At 28.5% G+C, this 13,022-nt stretch overlaps 1 protein-coding gene across 6 annotated transcripts in view; it reads left to right on the forward strand.

The window, feature by feature from the left end:
* LOC136985563 (latrophilin Cirl-like) overlaps nt 1-13,022 on the forward strand; it is a 121,082-nt gene that overhangs the window by 21,395 nt on the left and 86,665 nt on the right. For 4 of the 6 annotated variants that reach the window (XM_067282867.1, XM_067282873.1, XM_067282868.1 and 1 more), the window contains exon 1: nt 11,595-11,919. The exons of 1 other annotated variant lie outside the window; for it this stretch is intronic. The gene's annotated coding sequence lies outside the window, so the exon portion shown is untranslated. Of the gene's footprint in view, nt 1-11,594; nt 11,920-13,022 lie in introns of those variants that run through there. One more of the 6 variants, XM_067282872.1, reaches the window with a different exon arrangement.

Consider the following 13,022-nt stretch of genomic DNA (forward strand, 5'->3'; position numbering starts at 1 on the left):
TATATTTTTTACTATTTTTTAAGCATATTTGTTTTATTTTTGACCCACAGATATTCTCTCGACATCATTTATAAGATCTAATTCATAACTGCTTTAAAATTAAACTGGAACGAACACAGTTCATAGATCATTAACAAAAATTTAGAACCTTACCACGTCGTTATTATGCCTATATATTACATATTCTGTAATGTTATATAGGTTATAATCTATCAGAATGTGACTGAATGTTGTTATTACCGTATACATCATTCTGATATACTGTTAATAATAGGAACTAAATTCGAAACATGCCATTTGCATCAAGTCGTTATTCAACAAAGTGTTTCTCATGCGAATGTAGCTCATGTACAGCATTAATTGTATCAAAACCGTCTGAAAATTGAATAGATAACGAGTAAAATATAGTAAATTTTCGGATATCTATAAATATAAGGATATACCGACGTAAGCTGTAGGGGGCAACCAGTCTTTGAGTCATAAATAGAGTCAGTTTATTTTATAGATTATATCTAAGGAGTATTTGTCTAGTGAGAGGTTCTGTCTACTTCATCAGAGATAAAAGTGAAGAAAATAAACCCATCTTATATTTATTATATACTATATAAGGTCAGATTGCGCTGCTCCGTGACAAAAGATATAAAATGGAACGTGCAATTTGTCGTTTTTATAAAGTAATCATTTTGGATATTTTGCGATATCATTTCGAGCGAAGATTAGAGAATTTGTAAGTAAATATATGAAAATCTTCAGCCAAAAATAAAATCTATAAGTATCATTTTAATGCTCCATAGCGGCATAGTGAATACATAAAAGTTACTTATTCTATACAATATTTTGGTTTATGCATCAATCTTATAAAAATTTCAAAGATTTACAGGGTTTTTTTTAACTATAAAAGCGTTAATGGTTCTTTCAGAAACGTTAATCTTCACCAACATTCAACTAAAATTTTAGAAGTAAATATGAATAAATTGTAGAATCGTCTATCTAAAATAGAATCGTTTAATATCATTATTAGTTATTTTAAAAGCAAAATATGTGTATACTTTATTATTTGTAAGTTATTTTAACTATTTTTGATTTCTCTGAAATCTTTCACTTGACCTAAATCAACTCTGCAAGCGTGCTTGATCTATACTTAAGGTTACTTTCAACCTTAAGAAGCAGTAAGTATGGAAAAAACATACGATTTGTAGACAATTTGCGATAAATTTGGCTAGCAAATAAATTTTTATACAGGGCCTATATTGCTGTAGGCCATTTACAGCCTTTGGAAGTTTTTGTTCACGACTCTTACATCAGACACAAACTGTACTTGACAGAGTTGTGATAGACAAATAGAATTTATTATTTGGATCCCTGACCTTCTTTCTACTTTATAATTTAGAGATGTGTTGATAGAAGAAGGCAGATGGAACGGGAAAAAGATTTCGAATTTGTTACATCTGCGCCCTTAAGGCTTTCTTATTCAATTCTAGAAAGTATCACGTTTAGAAGAATATCCATCGAACTAACCTCAAGATATTATTTACTTCGAAATTAAGTTAAGTTTAATCGAGAATAGAATAATGGAATTTTAATTAAATCTTAGCAAAATATCTAATAACGCTTGAGTAAGAGACCTCTATTCCTTAGAAATTTACTCCTTCCTTTCTTTCCTTTCTACTCAATTTATTAAAAATTTGAATGGAAACATACACCTACTAGAAATTCAACTATGTAACAGATGTATTTGAATTTAATTACGCATCTTTGCTGATATACACTATTATGAATAATTATTTATAAAATTAGTATTATAAGATAAATTTATAAACATAATTAAATGTTTACTAAACTGAATTATATATCAAAATGCTAAATTTTAAAGTATGTATATTAATAATTTATAGTATAAATTCTAAGGATCCGTTCCATTGCAATGATCTAAGGTTAAATTTTAAATTATTACTTTAAAAATCATTTGAAAAATGTGTACATCTAAATTTATTTTTTCATATTTTTTTAATGTTGTAAACAAGTTAGAAGTAATATTGTATCCGAGTAATTTTGATTTGATATTAAATTGCTCCGTTTCTTCATTCCATGTCGAATCCAAAGTCAACATAACATTCCAATTGTGCTTCGTTGTCGACAAGTTTCTTACGGTCTATTGATAGCTAAACGACACTCTGTCGACATGTAGAGTAAAGCAATTTTGGTCTCAAGCATGCGCTCCTACTGCAACTACAAAATAGTCATCTCGTAAAGAACTGTTCCCTTTATGTCTACTCCTTTCATGAGGATGAAAGGAGTAGACATAAAGGACTCCTAATGATTAACTTTATATGATAAAAATTTCACACATTTAAATAAATATTTCATTAAGCATTCGTGCATATTATATACACTGTACTTTAAATGCGTGTAAACCCTATCGAATAATATTTCTCTAGAGAATTTACACAATAAATGAGTCACGAATATTACGTCATCCGTCGAAAATATTTTTAAATATTTATTATTATTATTATTTTTAACTGAACCGACTTTTTGTTCCTAAAAACCAAAGGCTAATTATTTATAGTTGGATCGGATTTAGTTTACTAGGGCTCTTTATATTAGTTAAATTGAGTATCTAAGTCTGTGTAAGTCAGTTTAATAAGGTCTCAGAATCCCAATTTCTTAATTCCTTTCGGGCTATAGATGGTTAGGGCAAAGGGCGCACGTCCGTTTGCTGTGGAATTCGAAAAGTGTAATACCGCCATCGTGTGATGGAGCGAAAGTTATGCTTCTCTTTTTTATTTTCTAATTTTTCATACTCAGAAAGTAAAAAAGCTTATTTAATAATATTTAATTGCAATCTAAACTAAAATAATTACAATAATGTACTGTACAGTATATACTTATCTAGCATTTTAGTTTGATTTCTATCTAATTAAAGTAATTCGTTCCTTACGTTTCTACAGATTTATTCGTGTTTTACAGGAGTATTTGATACATATTTTGAAAGATTTCTTCTTTGAAATTTGTCTTTTTATTATTTTATAACTTATAACTTAATAAATTATCGCTTCTTATTAAGATTTTACACTTAATATTTATTTTCTGAATTTTTTTAGATATGAATTTCAGAAATAGGTTTAATATTTTTCGATATTTGTATCATTAAAGTTTAATACTTGACTACCTTTTAATATTTCAATAATACAATATATCGTCTCTTTACTATAATTCTATATTTATTAAAAATATCATTTAATATAAATTTTAGATCTGTGAACACGACGTAAATTTCCTTCTATTCGAAACAATTTTGTATCATTATATATAAAATATCTTGAAATTTTTAAAATATTTCTCATGTTTTCCCAGCCTTGTTTTTCTTCATTTTACAGTAACCAATACAAATATTTATAGGAAACAAACTATTAAAACTGAATTAGAAAAACTTTTTTTATACAAGGGGAAAAATAAATGTAAAAAAATATCAAAAATGCATTTTCTAGACAAAAATGATGTTTATATTAAATATTCCGAACACGTTGTAGCAGGACATGAGGAAATTTAGGACATCTGTGCACGTGATGGACGTCTTTTAGACCCTTATCGGTCATGTGCCCTAGGGTCTTGCCTTCCCCTTCTCACAGTCAACCCCCCGTTGTCATGGCGACGTCTTACGGTATATTGATAAATATCAGATGATATAAGGTCTTTGTGTACAGTAGGAATTGTATATCTGTATGATGTTTAGTATTTATATCTTCGTTTGTCGTGATGAGTTAGTTTTTGGCGTCGTAACGCTATATGATATAGTCTGGACATTAATAGTTCTTTCAACACAATCTTTTCCCTACCCCTTTCCTTATCTTAAGCTTGTTATGAATAAAGAGATAATGACATAGCTAGAAGATATTCTATAAATGTTATCTTCATGATTTGCATTTTTGCTTGTTTTCTGTGCAAAGCTAAAGAGTAGATCAACAATTTTTAGAAGTAAAACAATTGGAAAGGGTTTTGTTGTATTACAACAGAAAATTTAACAATTAAGGTACATATAAATTATTTTTTAACGTTAATATTTTCTTTTGAAGTTAGTCGAATTTTAACAATTTATTAAGAGAATTCCATGACATACTGGTCATTTATTTTTTAATGTAATTCAAATCGTATAATAAATATTTTTAAAAACTAAAAAGTAATCGTTAGATCTACAATAGAAAAATAACTAAGTCATCCTCGTAGTATTTTCTAGAATTGTTGCTTGTTTAATCTGTAAACAAAATGAAAAATCAGAAAAAAAGAAAGAAAATATCATTTTACTATAAGAATTTCGCTTGGTAAGTCATTTATTCTCTATAAAATTTATATTTCTTAATTTAATGTTTTAACTTTAATAATAATTTTCTTTCATTTAATGATTTTATTAATTAGACTTATTTTTTTATCATTAAAACTTTAAGCCATTTAAAATTTAATACAAAGCTATGTCATTTAAGCTTATGAACCATAAACCAAATCTAAATGATCTATAAACATTATACCAAATTCGCTTGAAAACCCGTAAACAAAACCTAAATTTTATCGACTTTTGTAAATATATTTATTAAATAAAATATAATTATTAGAAATAAATCATCATATCCCTTCAAATTTGAACAACATAATGCATTTGTTAGAATATCTTTATGTTGTTTCGAACAGATGTTTGTTAATGGATAAGCTACATTGGTTGTTGACTCAATGGAGTTAACATTCAACGATACAGATTCAAGTGCGGATCTATACAGAACATTATCATTGGAAACTAGACGGATCTAACTAGTTAATTTGCAAAGATAATTAAGCAATGCACTACACATTAAGTATCTAATGTTCATTATAGTGGATGCAATCGAAGTCTGTCTTTGTGAATTCAAACAAACAGATATCTATTCTGTGCCCAATTGTAGTTGTAATACGTAAATTTATCATTACGCGGATACTAGATAATAGACTATTGATGATCTCCGTGTCACAGTTCAAGTACGAAAGAAAAAAAATTTTTGCTTTGACATTTTCAAATGTATTTTAATTGCTTTGACCTTCAATTAAACATTTAGTGTCTGTAATAATTAAATAAAAAATTTAGTTTGGAAGGTATGCAATGAAGCATTGTTTTGTAATAAATTTGCTTATTTATTGCTGCAAATGGTGTTACACGTGATTTCGTGATGTTCAGAGAAAGAAAATCCTAATTTTTTTTATTTTTTTTATTTTTTTTTATAAATGTTTTTGTAAATTGGAAGAATTCTGCAGCTTTTTCTGTTCAATTTCAAGCTATTGTTGTGTGGACTATGGATGTAATTTAGGCCTTTATTTTATTGTTCACTAATTAGCTCCCATACAGTCTGTAGCAATTAAAAGGCAGTTTGAGTAAGTCTAGCAAAGATGTTATTGAAGTGAGATGCCCAATATTTGAGTTAATATTAAAATAAAGTTTAAAAAATTTTGTGTGTTGAATTTATTAATATCTAAACTAAAAAGTTAAACAGTAGCTTTAATTTATAAATATAAACTTTTTTTAATTTAAAGAATTTATTAAATGTTTTACTAACTTTTATTAATTTTATTAAATTAAATTCTTAGCAAGTGTAAAACTATGGAAACACATACTTATCAGTTAAATTAAGAATTAATAAAATCAAATTAATGAAGCAAATAGGAAAATTTCAAAACATATATCAACAATTTTCTATGTATAATGTTAGATAATGATATAATTATAACAAACAGCGCATTCTTTTATAGCAGCAATGAAGAGTTTAATCGTTTACGAAAATGCAACAATAAACACTTTATTATTTAAATGATTCAGTATAAATTTAATATAAAAGTTAAATAAACATTTTCTGCTTTAAATCATTCTAATCAAATTTATTTAAATTTACGAACAAATCAGAATTTTTAATTGAAATTTGTTTAAAATGTAAATGCATCAATACAATAGAAATTCACAACAATTAATTGAATATTTGCGTATTATGTTCTAAATTTTAGGCCAGCGCACGAAACGATTCATTATAAAAATTTATTTATTGTCTAATTTAATTAAACTTTATGTAAAATTGAATGATCGTAGAATTTTTGTCTTTTACTTTTATAAATTATAAAAGAATTCATTCTTAAACCCTTAACGTTTATGTACAGAATGAATTGCTGATACCATTCTTTCTTTCTTCTTCCACGTCTAAGCTGGAAATTCTTTCGCACCTGGTTATAATTATCACACTTTTCAATGCAATACCCGACTATCCTAAGCCCTTGGGCATAAAAAGGGTCTAGGATCATGTTCCAGCTTACTTAAACTTCAACACAATTGAGAACGGAGAGTTTTTCCATTTCCTTTTCTGATCATCCTTCAGGGACTATCAATGCACCAAGAAACCTCGGACAAGCTATTGTATGATATTCGGGATTAAATTTTATGCATTAAAACGTCGTGAGGAAAAACAAAAAAAAAAAAAAAAAATATTCGAATATTTTTGTTTTCAGTCGGGTTAAATGGATAATTATACAAGTAAATAGAGTGTAATAGTACATCATTTCAGCTATCGAGGATATTAAAAGAGAAACTGAGAAATTTCTCTTCATGTTTAGCTGAGTGCTTATTTATGGAATATCTAAACATGGTTTCAATTTTAATAAAATATATTAAAAAAAAGATCTTTTTACCTGAATATTTTATTAGATTTAATAAGACAATAAGAAGTTTTGCCACTTTTGCGAAAACGATATAAAAGTTCTGAAATGAAGCGGACATAAAATTCTAAAGTCGTTTCAATTTTAAACACTAAACTAATCTTCTACTTTTTAGTTCTTTTTCCCTCCAACCAGATGGTGCTTTTCCTCATTGTTTTACGACATCATTGCACAAGTAAAGCTTCCTTGTTATCGGGTTCAATGTTAGTGTAATAATGAAGTTAGATGTGACGAACTTACTTGGAAGTTTGTATTTTATCATCTAACTAAGCTAAAAGTTTTCTTTCAAAGATTATTAAATAATCTCGTAAAATTCTATTGATAAAGTTATATTGTCTAATTTCGGCTTTTATTTATCCAATAGTTTGTATGATATTAGCAATTTTTGGTTTTTATTTACTATTTTTTTATTTTTTTATTTATAGCTTCCGTTTGTTGTAGCGAAGAACTTAAGTTTTCTAAACCATATTACTCTTAATCTAATTATGTTTTGTCATTTTTGAAATTTTTTTATTTATTTAAACTGTTAAAATTAGCATTCGCCACACGTATTATGCGGTAATTTACTAAATTTAATTGAAAGAAAAAGAAAAAAGGTAAACTTTACTGTTTGTTGTATATTAGAAAAAATAGAATTTTTATTATTTTATACCAAATAACATTATACGAAATGTTTAAAACTTTTTTCTTTCTAATGAAGAATGAATTTGTGCTACATATAATGTGAATTGAACTTAGTTTTCCTATACGGAACCTGATCCTTATTATTTCTTCAATCAATGTTCCTGTTGGAACAGTTACTAATTAAAAACAACAGCACAACTTTCAACAGCAAACCCACATAAAAGGCTCTTAAAGGTAGATAAAAACTTAGATAAACCTTAAATATTCAGTTTTTCGATATAAAAACACAGCTACTCTGAATACAAAATAACGAAAACTGCCCTAATAAATTATTAATAGCATGTATACGCAGTGCAATGCAATAAAAATTTTAAGCTTGTGTACATCCCCACAGGATTATAAATCTTACTAATATCGATCGAGTAAATTATTTATTTGCACAATTTTATATTAAATCGGGGCGGGTTTTCACGTTTCATATGATTCAACGTCTCAATTGATTCAATATAAAATCATTCTCTTACAGGAAAGTGTTAATAAGACAAACAAACCGTATATCATTGGGGGAGCCAATGGTTTTTCCAGCTCGTTCTTATCCATAATAACTCTATAGTAAAAACACTGCACCAATTCAGTTGTCTGACGGATCAGTACACGAAGCCAGGTGTTCTCCTAAATCACGTACTTCAGTCTTCTACTACAAATGTAAAAACCGGATGGTCATAAAACTAGCCTGAGTCACGGTTTATCGACAGAATAGTTTCTTTCCCCAACATTAAAAATGGGGTAAGTGGATGGGGGAAGCGAATAACACGCGCTTTGAATTCTGCGTGATAGGCATTTTTAATACCGTGTCACTAGTTCGTTTAATGGTCGGTAGTGGACATACGTGACACGTGACAGCTGCAGGCAGCCCTCACGCGACCGATCGCTGTCAAAATACTCCGAACAACGGTACCAACATTGACCCACGCTCATTAACTCGAACGTTAAGGTCAAACGTACAGTTTTATAGAGTTGAAACACGGCTTACATCGGTTAAACAATGTTAATTTTTTAAAAACAGGATTAGCCCACAAGGATAGTTATCAATTATAATAACCCTCTTGTAGCAGTTATTTACGACGGTTGTATTTTATACGGGAATGTTACTCGCTAACAAAAAAAAAAAAAAAAAAACGAATACTAGGAACCTTTATAATATAAGATACTTCGAAGCAGCGAAACGATCGTCAAAAATTCAAAGCTTTATTTTATTTATAAAAATTTGTACTTTTAATAAATGTAAATCTAATTCAAATCATCATTTTAGATGTTTTAATTTTAACATCAAAATTAAGTGAAAGAAGACAGAGAATTGACAAAAAAAGAAAAAAAATATCATATTTTATTATTTCTAGTGTATGAATATAAATTCTAGTTGGAGTTATACGAGATCAATGCAATGTGCCATGCAGTTACGTCAAATACCGGAAACAATGGTTACTGCATGCAGTTAAGGTGTAGCAGTATTGGGTAGTCTTAAGGAGTGCCATTGAGAGGAGGCTATTTAGCTTCGAACGTGATTGGAAGCGGTGGACACGGTATAGTTTATTCGCTACTTTTCTACTTGTTTCTTTTGTCAAATAGCATCGCATTTATCTGTCAAATCAAGTAAAATTGAGGTGATTCTGTGTTAAAAATTGATTCTCCTATCATTAAATGCGACTTAGAATGCGTGATTCTACCGTATGGAGTAATTATGGAACGGTGAAAATATCAAGAGTTCAAAATCCTCTTTCTTATTATACATACACACACACAAAAAAAATTATCTTTAATTCTTCTATTACTGTATAATTTCATATATATATTTCTTTTATTAGGTCGGTATATTTATTTACAGTTTATTGAATTTCTAACCATTAACTCGAAGTCTACAACGACACTAAAAACACCTTTTAGAAACAATATTAGCATATAAACTTATATTACACGCTTTCACGTTACTGTAATTTATATAATAACATATTTTACCTTGTTATTATATAATATATAATTTATTTTAAAAGCTTTTAATAAGCAATGCTTAAAAAAAGAAAGAAGAAGAAGAAGATAACTAGAACTTAAATGACTTATTACGTTAGATTTATATATCAATATAAAAAAAATACAAATAATACGTTGGCCGTCTTCGTCTAGGTCACGTAAACTCATCTTTGGTCGACGTTCTTTCACGCCAATCTCCGTGACTCTTCGTGATCTTGCACGTAACAAGTAGGTTTACAGCCGAAAAACATCGAAAGAAAATAATCGAATTCTTTTATAAGTTATTAAAGTCTGTGATTTCTTTATGAAATTTGTACTTTTAGACTATTGCGATCGTGCGTTATTAATGATTTTTCTATTTAATTTTTAAAAATCCAATTAAATCGAGTCATAGTTCAGCCGTGTTTTTACAAGTCTAGATCGATAGGATGATGTTTTTCGTCAGACTCAAGTTCAAAGTTGAATCATTATTGTTCCTTTTTTTAACGTAAAATTTATATTTAACATCGTTCGAACTCAAATTTGATTAATATTTATCAAATTCGAGAATAATGTAAATTTTTAACCTATTTATTATCATTTTAACAAGAATCGAAGATTTTTGTATGACTTTTTAAAGGCACACTAGTAATGAAAATTATATTTAGGCTTTCAAAATATTTAATATTTTAAATGTTAGACACACAGAAAACATCTTTAATCAATGTTATAAATAAAAAAATTTAATAGTAAAGTATACAAATTTTGTCTACAAAAATGGAATTTGAACTTTTACAATTTTCTTGGCACCAAAATTTATTATTTTTAAAACATTTAGTCATACAGCAAACAATAAAATTAGTTAAGAATTTTAATAATTGGACTTAGACCTTCTATTGGTCAGAGTAGTTGCAGGAGTATTGACTTACTTCGAAAAGTTGTTTGACACCAAAAAATAATATATTTTATAAGTGCCATAAATACATTTGAATATAATAATTCAAAAATTATCTTTTTTTTAAGAAAAGAGAATAAAGTAGTAACTCCTATCAAATTATAATTTAAAGTTCAAAATCTAAGAAGACGAGAATAAAATAATAAGAATAGTAATAAGGGAACAACGCCAAATATTTAAATTAAAAGAGTATTATTAACTACTGCCAAGTATAAATTACAATAAAATTCGACAAAGTTTACATATTTAAAACTTTTATGTTTTATGGGGATTAAAAAAAACTAGCGAATTTTTAAAGAATTTTTAATTTATAAGCGAGAGGGGGGGGAAAATAATAATAATAATAATAAACGTCATTATCGATAGTTATTTTTTACACACAATAGACTTATTACCGTATAAACTGCTAGATAAATTATAAAAGAAGATAGTAGAAGAGAACAATAAGGAGAAATATGGGTCCTCGACCTACTATAAAAATATCAAGTTTTCTTTATGCATGATTGAAACTTGGGTGCACATGCATGACGTAAACGAGGTCTATTAAGGACATACGATATTCAGAAAGCGAAACTTGTTCAAAATACCGATCTGTATCTTGGTTTAAATTACTGAATAGTCTGATAGAAACGAGACACAATTTCCTGAGTTCACAAAATGCTTCTACAGTAATAAAGAATAGAAAAGAAATCTTAATCTATTTCCATTATTTTTATCGATCAAATAGATCATAATTTCGAAATTATTTCCTAGATAAATATAAAATATTGTGAGAAATAGAATATATCTATTGATATATTTATGTTCACCCTCATTGTTCCCATAATGGCATACCACAAATATTTTTTTAATCTGTGCTACAATGGTATTAATTATATGTAATTATAAAAACATTTTTTAAATAAAATTATTTTTTAATGTAGAAAATTATTATAAAAGTAGAACAGTTTTTTTTATTATAAATAATTTTTTTTTTGGTAGAGTTAGCACGCTTGTTTATTATTTACATTATTTATCATTGTGTAAAGCGAATATCTGTAATGTAATTATGTGTATTACTTGTAAATTATGTGAAGTAATTATTAATATTTCGGTTCTTAAAGATTTATTAGAGAAATAAAATGATTTTTATTCTTTTATTATGGTAGAAATGGGATATTTTTATTCTCTTACACTGTTGTTTACGACGAACTGCATTTATGTCGTGTGTTACAGTAGCCAGAAAGTATCGCTGTAAAACAGTTTTTGTCGAAGTTCAGGTAAAACGGTGACGACAATCACCTGTCTGTTGGTTCGAGAGTCAGTCACAAGGTGGCATAGTTGTGTGACTAGCCGGCAGCTCAGATCGAGTAACCAATAAGCTGAGGGCTCGGGAGTTGAGAGTCGATTTTGCCGGTTGGAGTCTCTGAAACGAGAGACCCACTGCATAGTGTCCTATGACTCTGACTCGGTAGGAAGCGCATCATCATCCAAAATTCAAAGTTCAAATTTTTTTGGGTTTATGAGTCATTTGTGTATGTGAGAGTTTTGGAATTTCGCTAACGGCCTCTCCACAAATGGATTTTTTATAAATTTATAGTTGGATGAAAACGGCCCTCTTCGTAACTCAGGTATGTTTCGTTTTAGTATTGTTTTTCTTTTTTTATTTTCTTTCTTAACTTTCTAAAAAGTTTGGAGATAAACGCGATGTGCTGCTACTAGGTGGTTTCTCGTTGTTAGTTCTGTCAGGAGGCCCCCGTGAGGTATTCATACAATAGGACTTTCGAAGGTCCCAAGTCTGGACAATGTCTGTTAGAAGCTGTACACACGAAACAACCAGTTCGGATGTTTGGTATGTCTACAGCAATTAAGCTTGATTTAGGATGTCTTTGTTCGTTGGAATTTTGCACATCGGCGGTGTTGAAAGAATATAAAATCGACTATTCTCGTATGGAACTACAAATCATAAGAAAATTGCAAGAGGTGAATATAAATAATTGATAAAGAGAATACACCGGTTATTACTCTTTACCTTCACAGAAATTCTAACGCTTGTTTATGTGAGCGCAATAGAAAATTTCAAAAAACTTTTTCTCTCATATTAAAATTCGTGTTTATGTAAACCAGAATTTAATTTTAAACGTCTGACTTGTGAAATTTATTCTTATCAGCGTGACAGTTTATAATGGTTTTAAATGTATCCAGGACATTGAGTCAAAAACTTTTAAGTTTTCTCTTGATACATGCACCTAAATCTTATTAGGGAAAATCTGGTTGACCTTCCTTTCAAACACGAATAAACGAGCCAAAACTAGGCCTGGCACGAACACGAACAGGTAACAATAGAAATTCTTCTAACCTTTGTTTGCTAACATTCATGCCGGCCTAAATACACCTACCTAAAGTTGTTTAGTAAATAAGTCAGGTTAAACTTTCCATCCTTTTCAATGAGATGTTCCAAACAGATGCTAACACGAGCCTAAGATTCCTAAATAAGCTCAAAAAAATTCGAACTTATGGAAGAGCAGAATTCTGTTGGTCTTGCTTTTTATTTTGCTTTATTCAAAAAAAATTTTATTGAATAAAAAATAAGCTTTTATGAGACATTTGCGGATGTTTCAGGCCATGTTTATTCAGCTGTCTTCTCGCTGCTAATATTTATCCTCTAGGAATAACATTTCGTGAAAGTTATAGCTCATTTTCCGTTCCAGATGGAAAAATATAGCTTGGTATT

This window comes from Centruroides vittatus, unplaced genomic scaffold (assembly GCF_030686945.1).
Source record: "Centruroides vittatus isolate TY-2023 unplaced genomic scaffold, ASM3068694v2 contig_971, whole genome shotgun sequence".
NCBI classification, from domain to species: domain Eukaryota; kingdom Metazoa; phylum Arthropoda; class Arachnida; order Scorpiones; family Buthidae; genus Centruroides; species Centruroides vittatus.